Raw genomic sequence first — 16,970 nt, 5'->3', positions numbered from 1 at the left:
ATTTAAATCTTTCCAACCTTATGATGTCGCGATGCTATAGAAAATTGTAACATATCAACAATAAATTTATCCATCTCTGGTCCTACACCAATCTCCAACTTCATAATATTGTGACATCAAAATTTACATCTCCTAAACATATGATCAACCATAACATCACAACTCTATTTTTATTTCCTCACGATCTCTTGACAGTCGTAGTATTGGAGCTCCTCAACTTTCTTTCTATGATGCTACGAAGTGACTCCCAGATGTGCCACATGGCATATCTTTCTCAGCACGTGTTAAAGTTCAAAATTTGTTAACCTTGGCTGCTTCCACTAACCATGTTGGGCCCCTCTACACAAGGCTTCCTTTGTTTCTCAAGTGGATGCCTTTGAGATACTTGTTAATACACACTTAGGCTTATAAACTCAAATGTTTGCCACCACTTGCCCAATGCAGGACAAACCAATCATGAAAACATCCTATGCCTGTAGGTGGTCTTATTTTACTTGTGGACAACTCCCCTTACATGCTGTGGCTGTGGGCCTCTGCCTTTGGCATGGACTATGGCCATGGTGTCGTCCCCTGCCTCTAAACTCTCTGCTTTTTCCCTACACGAGGTGCTTTCTTACTTCTTGCAAACTCAAGCATTTGCTGCCCCTTTGTCCTTGCTATGGGCTGTTCCTTTTTTTTAAGCCATGGAAAACCATTCATCTACATGGCATGGAAACAAAACATCTCCTCTTCTGATTCCTTGTGCTTCTAGCATGCCTTGGAGCTCCTTCTTATTGTGTGGGCCCATGTAGTTTCATTCAATGCGACAGACCTATATTTTATTCACTGAGTGCTATGGGAGATAATTTTCTTACATGGGGGCTCTTTTTTATTTATGTGAATGCTTTGCCTCAGCTGATCTCCTTCCCCTTCAAAGAAAGATGCCGTGTACCAATAGTAGATGCCCTACTCTTATTTGAGATGCATTCTTCAGGGAGGGAAAATGCGATGGAAATGGGCATGTGAGTCCTCGCCTTTTTTTAAAGTCATTAGATACTATCTTTGGGCCTGCGGCCATCTAAGGAAAAGTTGGGGAAAGCTTGAAAACATTCTTTCAAATTTGGTTTACCTCCATCCAATACAATGGAGAAGATCATGATGCTTGTAGTGAAAGACAAAATGTCCCTGTTGCCATACACATAGTTCACAATGGAGAAAGCAACAGTCCAATTACTTCCTTATCTTTTGAATGTACAAAAAGAAAGGAAGCTTAATAAAGGAGGACCCTAACCATCTTATGAAAGACTCATCATAAGAAACATAGATCACATATTAAGAGAGGACACCATTTTTAAAGTAGAGAGTTGTTTTTTAGTGCTCTCATTGTGCCTTCTTCTGTTTGTTCAAACCCCTTGCCTAGTTGTTCACCATGTGCATGCACTCATATGTCCATTTAATCTCGAAAGATAATATTTGCACAAAAAAAATTATAATCATTATAATCATTACCATTCCCCCCTCAAAATTTTTGATTTGCACATATTTTCATTAGTCTGATGGAATCAGTTGGGCCACAAAGTGGGTCCGGCTAAAACAATTTCCATTTTTGAACAATTAACATTGCAAACTAATCCATTGAGACTTTGATACTAATGAAATCAGACTCGATCACTAAAATAATCATTTAAAACTTGTTTTACCCTATTTTTATAAACTATGATTTTGTAATAGTAGGGCCTATTGCTTGACTTTAAAAACTAACATAAATAGATAACAGGGCTCTGAAAGTTGACATGCTGATACTTAGTTCTACATTCTTGCATCTTGTAAGATCTCGTTTCATGACAACCACTCAATCAAAAGATATTGATGTTCAAAATTGCATAGTTAAAACTGCCTGTAGATAAACTTGTCAGAAAACCATAAAATGCATTTGGTTTTAGTCGCAAAAAATGGGCAAACTGATACTTGAAGGTTTGAAAACTGGGGAAATAGTTTATTTTCATGAGGGGAATGTAATTCTATGATTTGGGATCATGAAGAATAACAAGACACATTTGATAGGTGCACGAAGTAGGCTACTTAGAATTATAGGACTGGAAACATCAATAGAAAGTGTATTTTACAAATGGAATGGCCCTAGGAAAGTGTGCAAACAGATTCATCAAGGTTTACAGACTGACACACTTGAAGCATTTTTGGAGTATAATTATTGGTACAATCCATTTGATCTAGGAAACCACAAATTCAAAATTACATCTCGAACAAGGGTACCGACCAATTTGCATTTTATGACACCAATAAAAGGTTATATATTGTATTCAGAATCATATTTCAAAATGTATCAAATGGATTTGTCACAAGCTCAAATTTGGAGCATAGCAAGTGTGTGACCTCCAAAATAAAATGAAAAATAAATTTTCTTAGTATGGTCAACTAGCTCAAAGTTATAATCAATCAAACAGGGCTTCCTAGAATTTTGAACAATATGCATCAACATGACAGAGATAAGTAAGCAACTTTGAGGGATTAAAAAACCTAGTCAAAACATATCAAAATGACTCAAAAATTGAAACATAGGTCCATTTATATACATAATAAACAACCCCAAATAAGTGAGTCATGAAACATTACCAAGTACAAGAAATTCAAACTCAAACTAGGCCTCTTGTCATGGTTTGACACTTCAGCAAAAATGCAGATTTGAACACTACTCAAAACAAAACTTCATAGAATGACTCAGAAGGAGAATTTATCATTATAGGACACATATAAATGTTGAATGCAAGGTGTGAGAAACATAAAACACCTCTTAGGCCTTAAAATGATAGCTAGCTACACAAACAAGAAAATGTGTCTATAGGGCTCAAAGTGACTCAAAATTTGGAATGGTACTCAAAATGGGGAATGCAAATTTGAGTCCCATCACCTTATATGACCATATATGTTCCTAAGGGTACTAGAACCCCTAGGGACATACATAATGTGTTTGAATGGATCGAAAGGTGTTATAAGATATACTATGAACCATCTCAACCTATTATATGATAACATATGCTCTTAGGAGTCCTAGGACCTCTAGAGACATACATCATGTGTTTGAATGGGTCAAATGGGGTCATAGGGCTCCCTTTGACCCCTTTTGGCCTATTAAATCAGAACATATATTCCTAGGGATCCTAGGACCCCTTGGAATATATCATGTGTTCGAATGAGTCAAAAGGGGTTAGTACATGTTTTGACCAATTATATGATAAGATATGATCCTTGGGCTCCTATGACCCCTAGGGACATACATCATGTGTTTGAATTGGTTGAATCGGTTTCTAGGGTGCCCTGTGACCTCTTTTGTGTTAGTGTAAATAATTATTATTTACACTTTACTTAAGTTTACTTAGGATAAATGCATTATTTTATTATTTAGTTAGACACCTAAGAGTATGCGTACTCATATGAGTTGTCATGTTGACAATACAAGAGTTAGCAACTCTATTTTAGCAAATAGTATCTACAACAGTAGCGTTTGCATAATCAACTAAGTTGTCATGTAGACAACACAGTTGTTTGCACTCTAATTAAGCACTTGGTGTCTACAACATAATTTTATGTGACGCACCTATGTAAGCTTATCCTCTTATCATTGCACTAACTTCTAAGCTCAACGGAGGATAATCCACTCTTGATAGACGTGTGCTTAGTTGTGAGGCTTATCATTTTGATAACTCCTAGTCATTCTTGAGGTCTTTATATACAGGTACTTCTAGTGTGCTTGTACATCAATTTAATTTCATATTGTTATTCTAATCATACTTTATTGGTCCATGTTGTGCTAGTGCTTGAGCTTCTTGATCTTGGGAGATTTTTCCCTAATAAAAATTATTACATCGTATCCGAGCTGAGGGAGCTTCTCTTCACATAGCCATTGGAGAGAATTTTTGCTTCACCTCTCGGAGGACCTTGATTCAGATTTGGAGTATTGCAATCATTGGGAGCATTTAGAGCCAAAGAGGACCTCACCATTGCATTTGGAGTATCAATTTGGTGAATTTTGACTATAATTTTGCCTACCCTAGGCCATAGCCAAATTTGAGGTATTTTTTTTTTACAAAAGTGGCACCTGAAGGCCTGATTTGCAGAATTTGGAGTCAGGTGGTCACATCTCGACCCCCGCGGTAGAATATTCTCTGCAATTTTGACATATTTCATTTACAGTCTGCTTGAATATTCCTTCCAACATATATGATAGAATGACAGGTATTCCTTATTATTCTAATAGATTTCACTACCAACATACTAGTGGTTTAATCCACTATTTTGGTAAGCTCCATAACTGGCAAACACATAAGTCACGGGTGACTTTAAGCTGAGTTATACCCCATGGGGGAGTGCTTTTAAACACCTCAGCATTCCACTTCCATAGGCATGTGGGAATAAAGTCCCATCAGAGACCCTTCCTGCTGGCCCTCTTCAGTCCACCACTTGCCAATTTTTTAAACTCTCCAGCCACGTGGCATAGTTCGCCAACTCACTTGCTACATGGCATAGTTCGCCAACTTGCCTAGATAGCACATATGTTGTACTGGCCATGTCGAATCCTAGTAGGCTACCACATCAGTAGCTATGTTTTTGGACATGTGACTCTTTCATACAAGCCACATCATAGGCTGTACAATTTCATATAGTGACACATCAGTAGTGATGTCACCTGTCACATTACCAAGGGACTATTTTTCATTGACATCATTCGACCACAACATTAAATTTGATGGTTGTTTGACTATCATTAATAGGCTAGATTGCATTGCTATGATGGCTATTTGGATGTCAAATTTAACCTAGGATTTTTTTGATTAGACCCCTCACCATATTCAATTTTGATTTGACAGTTCAACTTCAGGAGGCCATATCTTAGTCATCCAGACTCCAAATTAGTTGTAATTTTTTTTGATTTTCGCTAGAATTTCCTAATTTTCTTAGTGGTGCTATTATTTTTTGGTTTTGGTGCATAGATGTATTAGGCATTTTAGTTTTTGACAACTATACCTATCCAATCCTATATTTTGCAACTTCAAATGCTCTATACGAGCTCATCTGGACACATTTTTAGGTTTCATTTTTCTTGAAAGTGTATATTTTTTCATCTACTTTCTAGATTTGCAATCAGATTATAGGTTGTGTGGATAGAAATACTACTTTCAAAAATAAGTCCTTTTTTGCATTGTAATTCCTTGATTAAACTTTATAATTATTGTATATCTGAGCTACAATACTTAGTACCAAATTTGAACTCCAAAAGGAGGTTGTAAAGAACAAAATCATAAGACCACTAAGGCCAAAATTGGCAAGTGACTGTTGTAATCACACTAAGTATAAAGTGCCAAAATCATTGTGGGGGGGGGGGGGGGGGGGGTGTCTCTTGGTGTTGTGTTCCTCTTTTCTTGCTGTTATCTTTCATTCCTTACATCATGGGAAATCTTAAGATTCCAAAATTAACACCACATAACTATGCCAGTGGGTCTGTTAAAAAATGGTGTAAATTGATGAATGAAGAAATTTCTCAATATACAGGTGGTTCTTTTCCTAAACCAATAGGTAAGCAAGTATCTCAAAGTGACATCAATGCTTGACAAATGGCAGATAGGAAAGCCCTAAGTATTCTTAGGTTAGGGGTTGAAGACAAGATCCTTTATCAGATCATGAAGTATAATACATCCAAAGAAACTTGGGATGCCCTTAAAAACCTATATGGGAAAGTGACTGAAGAGGATGTCTACAAGATTGAAGATGATCTTATCTCCCTAGATCCTAAGAGTTTTGATTTTATTCAAGATTTTATCATTAAGGTGAATGAGTTGAGAACAAAACTTACTGATTGTGGTAGTCCTATTAAAGATGATAGGTTGATTTATCTCATTCACAATAAGTTTCCATTTGAGTACTCCACATTTGTCTCTTCTTTCAACACCACAAAGGCTACTCTATGGTTTTCTTATCAGAAACTCACTTTTGATGATTATGCTCAATTGTTAGAGGATGAACAAGCTAAGTTGATAACAACGGGGATTCTAAAGTCTTCACAATCTAGCACATTGGTGGCTAATAATGAGAACTATAAAAATTTAGCTAGTGAAAGTTCAAACAAAGGAAAGGGAAAAAAGAAGTGGAAAGACAACAAACAAGGGGACACAAAAAAGTCATCAAATCAAGAAAAAGACAAGTCTTCTCCTAATAACAACAAAAAGGGGGACACTAGTTAGGAAAAGAAGAAGTGTGCCTATTGTAAGAAGATGGGTCATGATGAACATCAATGTTATCACAAGTAGATTGATGAGTTAAAGAACATCACAAAGAAACAAAATGTTCCATTTCCCAATGCTTATAAGGAGAAAGGGTCTTCATCTTCAAATTCTAAGAGAAAAGGGCATGCTTTACTCACAAACACTATTAGTTAGGGAGAATGGATTATTGACTCAGGTGCCACACATCACATGGGTGTGTCAAAGAGATATTTTTCTTCCATGAAACATTTAGAGGTACCACACATCTTTGTAGGAGATGACACTAAAGTGGAAGTTGAAGGCAAAGGTGAAGTTGAGATGGACAATAGAGCATTCAAGGATGTTCTCTATGTTCCTAATCTTACCTCCAACCTTCTTGTAGTCTACCAAATCACTCACTATAGAGGTGGAAATAAGGTTGAATTTCTTCCAAATTTAGTGGTGGTGAAAAGCATCAAGGATGACTCTATGGTTGCAATAGGTGAAGCCAATCATGATTCAAGGCTTTACGATTTCTCTTCCTTTGTGCCTAAATCAAATGCACAAGCGTTGTTACTACATTCAAATATAGAAAGAAAAGTGTGGCATGAAATATTTGGACCTCTCAACTATATATATCTTCAATAAATTAGCAGCAAGAATATGGTTAATGGTCTACCTTAAGTCCAGTTTTCAGAAGGTGTTTGTTCAGGTTGTACACTTGGGAAGCATCTAGGAAAAATGTTTGACAAGGGGAAGTCTTGGAGAGCACAATGTGTTCTTGAACTAGTTCATAGTGATGTGGTGGGCCCATTTCTAGTCTCATCATTTGGCAAGTCTTGCTATGCACTCACCTTCATTGATGACTACTCTTGCTATACCTAGGTCTTCTTCATGGCTCATAAGAGTGAAGTGTTTGATAGATTTCTCAGCTCAAGGCTCAAGTAGAAAAGTAGTTAGGAAAAGCCATCAAAGTTCTTTGAACAGATAATGGGAGGGAGTATGTGAACTCAAGAATGATAGACTTTTGTACTCAAGAGGGAATTAACCTTCAACATTCAATTCCATACATGCCACAATAGAATGGTGTTGCTAAAACGAAAAAATTGGACCCTCAAGGAGATGACCACTTGCGTGCTACTACATAAGTCTCTTGATCAAGTATTTTGGGATGAATCAATGAATTGTGCTAACTATATCCATAGTAGAAGTCCTCATAAAGCTTTGGATGATATCACTCCTTTTGAAGCTTGGACTGATGTAGGCAAGGGAAGAATAACTAGGGCCAAAGGCTCACCTAGCTATCCAAGTCACCCTGCAAGAGTTAACACAACAAAAGAAAACACAAAGAACAACAACCAAAGGAGGAAGAAGAGTGAAATACTTTATTGATTCATCAAAATATCTTCATACATGCCCAACTATAAGGCCTTCTAGGTTACGACCAATACCAATTACAGTCTTCAAATTCTCACTTTCAAGTACCTATCTTTTTTTCACAATCTAACCTCCTCTATCCCCTTCGTCTTAACTGCTTATAAAAACTAACCTTAGATTTCCTTAAATACTTGCCAAAATGGCTTATAGAAGATTCTAGAACATAGAAAGGCCACAAGTTGGACCTTTATAGATAGCTACCTAACAGAAATCAAATGCAAGCAGAGTCAACCAAAACTAGAACTAGACATAGACAACTCGACAAATGAAAATTGGCACTCGGCATCCACACAAGCTTGACATCCAAAGGATTCACTCAACAACAACTACAAAATAAACATCCTCCAATGCTCAGCAACCAAAGGAAATCACTCAAAAACCAAAGGATTCACTCGACATCCAAAGAATTCACTCTACAACCAACGAAACTCGACAAGAACTAAGAATGACTCGGCATCCAAAGAGTTCACTTGGAAACCAAAGGAACTCGATAGCAACTAAGAACTCAGTAGTTACTAGCAGAAAGAGAAAAAGCATAGGATTTCAAGGAAACCTAGGATGCTCCTGCATCAGACAATCGGGGTTGGAGAAAATGATTCTCCTAGATCATGCAAGTGTCACAACTTGAGTTGAATCCAACTCAAATTGAGAAATCCATGTAGCATCTTCACTAGGTCTATTCTTCCACTTCACCAAATACTCATAGTATTCTTTTCCTCTTGTGCTCTTACAAATTCTTTGACTCAATATCTATTCAACTTCTTCAATCTATTTCTTAGAGTAACCATCAGGTACAACAACGTCATCATCTGACTCATGATACTTGTATAAATCAAAAATATTAAATATAAGAGATATATCCATGTCATCAGGTAACTCAACTTCATAAGCATTACCACTATCAAACTTCTTCAAGATCTTACAAGGTCCAAACTTCTTCATCTTTGGCTTACTGTATGTTCCAACTGGGAATTTTCCTTTCTTCAAATGAACCATCACCTCATCAGCAACTTCAAAATCATGCTATCTTCTAGACTTATCAGCATTCTCTTTATACTTATAATTACTTTGTTCCAACCTCAACTTCAGTCCCTTATGTAAAGACTCCATGAAATCAGAAAATGCTTCCCCTACAACAGTTCTCTTGTTTTCACAAACAACATCCCTTAAATTTGATACTCCTCTAGGCTGCATTCCACTAACAATCTCAAAAGTTGTCTTCCTTGTACTCCTATTCATAGAATTATTATATGTAAATTCAGCTTGTGCCAATACCATCTCCCAATTACTTGGCTTATTCCCAACTAAGCATCTCAACAAATTAACCAAGCTTCTATTCACAACCCCTGTCCATCCATCTGTCTATGGATGGAATGTAGAACTAAACTTCAATTCAATACCCATATTCTTCCACAAAGTCTTCCAAAAATAACCAAAAAACTTACCATCTCTTTCAGGAATAATACTTCTTGGTAATCCATGCAATCTCACAATCTCTTTAAAGAAATAGTCAACAACATGCTCAACATCAAATGTCTTCTTACATGGTATGAAATGAGCCATCTTAGAAAATATGTCCACTATAAAAAATATGGAATCATACCCCTTCACTATCTTAGGTAATCAAGAACAAAATCCATACTAATGTCACTCCAAGGTTTCTCAAGAGCAGTAATAGGTGTATACAAACTAGTATTCTAACTTACTCCATTTGCAACTTGACAAACTTCACAACTCTTCATAAATTTCTGAACATCCTTATACATTTGTGGCCAATAATTTTTCTTTTTTAGAAAACTCAATGTCTTATCAATTCCAAAATGTCCAACTAATCCACCATTATGATTTTTCTTACTCAGATTCAACCTCATAGAACTTCTAGGAATACACAACAGAATTCCTTTGAACAACATACCTTCTTGAATGAAATAATCATCATTCTTACTTATGTGATCTACCAGATTTGGTGCTCTACACTCTCTCCATGCCTCAAAAAAAAATAGGATCAACATCATACAACTCTTTCATTTCATCAAAACCAAGAACTTCAACCTTCATTTCACTCAACAAAGAACATCTTATACTCAATGCATCAACAACTCTATTAGTAACCCCACTTTTGTGCTTAGTAACAAATGTGTAATTTTGCGAGTACTCAACCCACTTCATATGTCTTTGATTCAATTTATGTTGACTTCCCAAGTATTGTAAAGCTTTATGAGTAGTATACAACACAAACTCCTTAGGAATCAAATAACTTCTCCACTTATTCAAAGCTTGAACAATAGCATAAAATTCTTGATCATACATAGATACTTCCTTTTAGCATCATTCAACTTTTCACTAAAGAAAGCAACAGGTTTACCTTCTTAACTTAATATAGCTCCTATTGCATTACCACTTGCATCACATTCAACTTGACATACTTTGTTGAAATCAGGCAAAGCCAATACAAGTAATTTAACAACCTTTTATTTAAAAGTCTCAAAACTCTTATTAGCTCCATGTGTCCACTTGAATTCCTTTTTATCTCCCTTCATTGTCTTAGTCATAGCATTACAAACAACACCGAAATTCTTTATAAACTTTTTGTAGAAATTAGCCAAACCATGAAATGATCTTACCTCACCCATATTCTCAGGTGTAGGCCATTCCAAAATTTCTTTAACCATTTCTAGATCCATCTTCATTCCATCAACTAAAATCACAAATCACAAATACACAATCTCCTCTTACATAAAAGAACACTTTTTTAGATTAATCAGTAACTTTTCCTCTTTCAACCTCTACAATACTTGTCTAATATGCTCAAGATGTTCTTCTGTAGTCTTACTAAATATTAGAATATCATCCAAATAAACAATCATAAACTTGCCCAAAAATCTTTTCAAAACTTCCATCAATCTCATCAAAGTACTAGGTGCATTAGTCAAACCAAAAGGCATAACCAACCATTCATACAAACCATCCTTTGTCTTGAAAGTAGTCTTCCATTCATCACCTTCCCTAATTCTAATCTGATGATAGCCACTCTTCAAATCAATCTTGGTAAAATAATTTGTTCCAGTCAAACAATCCATTATGTCATCCATCCTTGACATAGAAAACCTATATTTCACTATTATCTTGTTAATAGCTCTAGAATTAGTACACATTCTCCATTCTTCATTCTTTTTAGGTTCTAATAAAACAAGTACAACACATGGACTCAAGATTTTTCTAATCAAACCTTTCTGCAACAACTCATGCACTTGTCTATTAAGTTCTTCATTCTCTATAGGTGTCAATCTATATGGTGCTTTATTCGGCAAACTAGCTCCACGAATCAAATCCATACAATGAATTATACTTCTCATTGGTAGTAAACCATAATGAATATCCTTAGCAACAATATCCTTATACTCATTTAGCAATTCTATAATTTCTACTGGTACTCGGCTATCACTATCTACTGCCACTTGATTATCACTAGCTTTTACTGCTTAGCCATTACTACCAAAACTTGATCCTCTAGGAACTATGGAAAAAAAAAAATTGATTCTTCTTCACTTCCTTTTCAAATTTCTTTCCATTAACCATGCAAACCTTTATTGTAGTATAATTGACCTCATTTGGACTTTCAATCAAAGGAAACAATGTTTGTTTCTTCCCATCTACCTAAAGAGTATATTGAGCCAATCTTCCATCATGCACAATATATCTATCATATTGCCAAGGTCTACCCAACAAGATATGACAACAATCCATAGGCATAATATCACACACAACTTCATCAAAGTAATGTCCAATCTTGAACTTCATAAGACATTGCTCACTTACCAATATCTTATGCTCATCTTTGATCCATGAAACATGATAAAGTTTGGGATGTTTCAGCCTCTGCAACTATAACTTTATAACCAACTCTTCTGATGCCAGATTTGTAGAACTTCCACTGTTAATGATCACTTTGTAGCATTTTCTAGCCATCTTACATCTTGTCTTGAAAAGACTTCTCCTTAAAATAGGTTCCTCATCACTTCCCTTATTACATAAGGTTCTTCTCACCATTAGATTTTCTCCAGCCTTAGGTCCACTTGGTGAACCCTCATCATCTCCTTGAATCACAAAATTTCTGTTACCTTGCCCACTTTAGAGGATCTACATTCAAAAGATCTATGTCTGTCTTTACCACATCTGAAACAATTACCACAGAAACCACCTCTAGAATTACCTCTTCCTCAGTAAGAATTAGTACCTCCTCAGTAAGAATTACAAATTTTCCATTCAATCTTGCGTTTGTCATCATTCTTCCATTCAGATTTTCCTTTATCTTGCACAAAATTGTCAGATCTACCACCTTCTCCATAGGATCTACCTCTGCCTTTCTAGAATTTACCACCTCTACCTCTTTGTCTTTGTTCATTCTTCTTTGCTAAGATCTCCTCAACTTTCAAGGCATATTAATATGCTTTTGCTACACTTTTCAACTTCACAAAACTTATTTCATCTTGTATTCTAGATCTCAATCCATTAATGTACCTTGAAATTTCCTCAACATCATCATCCACATGTCTAGATCTGATGTCCACTCTATAGAATTCCTTGGTATACTCTTTCACAGTCATGTCCTTTTGTTTCAAATTTTGCATCTTTCTGAACAAGATAACTTGGTAATCAGCAAGAAGGAATTTGTTCTTTACCTTGTTCAACATCTTTGGCCAAGTTCTGATATTCTCCTTTCCTCTCCTTTGTCTATTAGTTTGCATGTGCTCCCACCATAGTGATGCATGACCTTTCAACTTCGTAACTGCAATCTTCACCTTTCTATTATTAGGAGTGTTTTCTTAGTCAAATAACTTCTCCATATCAGAGATCCAATCCAACACAATATTGGTATTCAATTTTCCATCATAAGGAGTAAATTCTACAATAGGCTTTGAATTTTCCCTAGACAACACTCGTAACAATCTTTCCTCATCTTGATCTTCTTCAAGTTCTGGATTATGGTTTGGTGCTATTGCTTCATCATCACTTACATCATCAAGATGTGCTTCTCTTCTCTATGCTATCTCCACAACATCTAATCTCACTGTAATTTGTCTCATATGATCTAATATAGAATTATCAACATTATTTACTCTACCATGAACCATCTTTACAAATTAGGTTCCTGCAATATCAGAACCCTTTGCAAGTTATAGGTCAAATTCGCAAATCTGCAACCCTACAACCAAATCCAAATCAGGGTTCTACACAATTTAATCTCCACAAGGATAAACCTCAAGCTTTGATATCGATTGACATAAGTAAGGGAAGAATAACTAGGGCCAAAGGTTCACCCAACTATACAAACCACCCTGCAAGAATTAGCACAATAGAAGCAAACACTAAAAACAACAACCAAATGAGGAAGAAGAGTGAATTACTTTATTGATTCATCAAAATATCTTCATACATGCCCAGCTATAAGGCCTTCTAGGTTGCTTCCAATACCAATTACAATCTTCAAATTCTCACTTTTAAGCACCTATCTTCTTTTTGCAATCTGACCTCCTTCGTCCCCTTCTTCTTAACTACTTCTAAAACCTAACCTTAGAATTCCTTAAATACTTTGAAAAATAGCTTAGAGAAGATTCTAGAACTTAGAAAGGCCACAAGTCATCTCTTTACAAATATTTGCTACCTAACCAAAATTAAATGCAAGCATAATCGGGCCAAACTGGAACCAAACATAGACAACTTGGCAAATGAAAAGTGGCACTTGACATCCACATGAGCTCAGCATCTAAAGGATTCACTCAGCAATAAATATGAACTCAACATACTCCAATGCTCAACAACCAAAGGCACTGGGAAACCAAAGGATTCACTTGACATCCAAAGACTTCACTCAGCAACCAAAGGAACTTGGCAACAACTAAGAATGACTCAGCATCCAAAGAGTTCACTCATCAACCAAAGGAACTCAATAGCAACTAAGAACTCGGTAGTCATTGGAAAAAAGAGAAAAAGTTTAGGATTGCAAGGAAACCCAGGATGCTCTTGCATCATGGACTAGTAGGAAACCTCCAGTTAAGAATTTCAGAGTCTTTGGTTGTCCAGGATGGGCTCAAATACCTCCACATAAATGCAAGGCATTGGAACCTCAAGAAAAACCTTTCATCTTTGTTGGATATGAAAACTCTCATAAAGCCTACAAGTTGATTAATCTAGAGACACATGACATATTCTATGAGAGGAGTGTACGGTTTCAAGAAAGTTGTCCAAGCTTTACTTCTTCAACTCCTCCTTCCTCCTTCATTGAAGAGAGTGACAGTGATGAAAGTGGCTTGGAAGATGTTCATCCATGACCCAAATAGAGGCATTAGCTAGTAGAAGTCAAGGATATACCTTCTATATCTTCTTCCACTAGACCTAAATGGGCTCAGTTGTCATTGAATACAAAAAGACCATTGGCAAGGAATCCTTTAGATATTAGGAGGACAAGATCACAACATAATTCAATGCCACATACTTATATTGTAGTTTCTTCTAATCCACAATCATTCAAAGAAGCTTCAAGTATTCTAGAATGGGATAGAGCAATGGAGGAATAATATAATTCTCTTATGAGAAATGATACATGGGACTTAGTCTCTCTTCCTAAGGGAAGAATGTTGGCTCGATGTAAGTGGATCTACCAGACCAAGTTTGCAATGGATGGAAGTGTTGATAAGCATAAGGCTAGACTTGTTTCAAAAGGTTTCTCTTAGGTACTTGGTATTGACTACACTGAGACCTTTACACCAGTTATAGAAGTGAACTCCATTCATTTAACACTAGCTATAGCAACAACTTAGAGATGGGTTGTTCATCAAATGGATGTGAAAAGTGCATTCTTGAATGATGATCTTCATGAGGAGATTTATATGGAGCAGCCACAGGGGCTCATTTAGGATTCTACCTTGGTTTGAAATTGAAAAAGTCTATCTATGGACTTAAACAAGCTCCAAGAACTTGGTATGCCAACCTAGATTCTTTTCTTCTCTCAGTAGGGTTCACCAGATGTCATTCTGATCCAAATGTTTACATTCTGTAAAGGGATGATTCTCATTTTCTACTTGTGCTATATGTTGATGACTTGATCTCATTATAGAAAGTACAACATCCATTGTTGACAGTGTCAAGGCTACTTTGTAGGATAGGTTTTTGATGAAAGACTTGGGTCTACTTCATTATTTTGTTAGTATCAAGATACATTAGTCTTCATCAGGGATCACATTAGCACAACCCAAGTATGCTCTTGATCTACTTTCTCAATTTTGCATGAGTGATTGCAAGGCTGCATCTACTCCATTCCCTTTAGGTGTTAAGTTAGAAGCAAAGTGATCCACTGCACTTGTTGATGCTACTTTGTATAGATAGTTGGTTAGAAGCCTTATCTACTTGACACATACACACCTTGACATCTCATTTGTAGTTGGCATGGTTTCTTGCTTCATGCAAGAGCCACATGAACTTCACCAAAAGGTGGCCAAAAAATTCTTGCACTATATCCAGGGTACACATACATATGGGATATGCTATGCAGCTGGTACTGGACCACAATTAATGGGTTATACAGACTTAGACTATGTAGGGGAACTTGATTCTCACAAGTATAATTTAGGATACATGTTTTATCTTGGTTCTAGCCCCATTTTTTGGCAAAGTGAAAAGAAAAACATTATTTCTCTATCATTGACTAAGGTTGAGTATCGAAGAGCTATGACTATAGTGACAAAAATTATTTGGTTGCAAAATATTTTGAATGAGTTTGGTTTTGATCTACCTAGACCCACAATCATCCATTGTGATAATAAAAGTGCTATTGAAATTCTCAAAACATCAATTGCAACATCAATGCACCAAATATATTGAGGTTCATATGCACTATATCAGAGAGTTGATTCATGACTAGGTCATTGCATTGTAATATTTTCCTACAAAGTAGCAGATTGCTGACATCTTCACCAAGCCCTTCAATGAGGTCAAGTATCTTCATTTGTTAGTTCTCTTTGGAGTAAGGGATTTTTCACTGGGGGGGTCACATGACTCTTCTATTCTTTATTGTACTTATCTCTCTTTTTTTTGGAGGAGGATTTTTCCCATGAGGTTTTCCCTCTTTCTCCATTTTCAGAGAGATTGCATTTCATTGCATTTCAACATTGCATTTGTACTTGAGTACCTAACATGGCCTAGTAGCTCAAGCCCATTATGCATTTTCATCATAGCTTTTGTGAGCTTAAGTGCATTCCCCTAAGTTGCACATAAGGGGGTTGTCAGTGTAAATAATCATTATTCACACTTGACTTAAGTTTACTTATGATAAATGCATTATTTTACTATCTATTAGTTAGACACCTAAGAGTATGCGTACTCATATGAGTTTTCATGTTGACAACACAAGAGTTAGCAACTCTATTTTAGCACATGGTGTCTACAACACTGAAGTTTGCATAATCAACTGAGTTGGCATGTAGATAACACAATTTTTTGCACTTTAACTAAGCACATGGTGTCTACAACATAATTTTGTGACACACCAATGTAAGCTTATCCTCTCATCATCACACTAACTTTTGTGCTTAATGGAGGATCCACTCTTGGTGGACATGTGCTTAGTTGTAAGGCTTATCATTTTGATAACTCTTAGTCATTCTAGAGGCCTTTATATATAGGTAATTTTACATCAATTCAATTTAATATTTTTATTTTTATTCTAATCATACTTTATTGGTCCATATTGTGCTAGTGCTTGAGCTTCTTGATCTTGGGTAATTTTTTCCTAAGGAAAATTCTTACATTTTGACCCATTAAATGAGAACATATGTTGCTAGGGCCTAGGACCCCTAGAGACATACATTATTTGTTTGAATGGGTCAAAAAGGGTCATATGGTACCCTATGACCCCCTTTGACCCATTAAAAGATATCATATGTTCTTAGGGGTCCTCAGACACTGAAGAACAGATATCTTGTGTTTGAATGAGTTGAAAAGGGTCAGAGATCACCCTATGACCCTTTTCAATCCATTGGGTGACAAAATATGTTCACAGGTATACTAGGATGCCTAGGGAAATATATCATGTGTTTGAATGGATTCAAAGGGATCATAAGGTACCCTATGATACCTTTCGACCTATGATATAACAATGAATATTCCTATGGGTACTAGGACCCCTAAGGACATAAATCATGTGTTTGAATGGATCAAAATGGGTCATAGGGTACATTATTACCCCTCTCAACCCAATATATGACAATATATGCTCCTAGGGAGATACATCATGTGTTT

This window comes from Cupressus sempervirens, chromosome 7 (genome assembly GCF_028749045.1).
Source record: "Cupressus sempervirens isolate cs-2001-9-10 chromosome 7, ASM2874904v1, whole genome shotgun sequence".
In the NCBI taxonomy this organism is placed as follows: Eukaryota; Viridiplantae; Streptophyta; class Pinopsida; order Cupressales; family Cupressaceae; genus Cupressus; species Cupressus sempervirens.
This window is presented reverse-complemented; position numbering follows the sequence as displayed.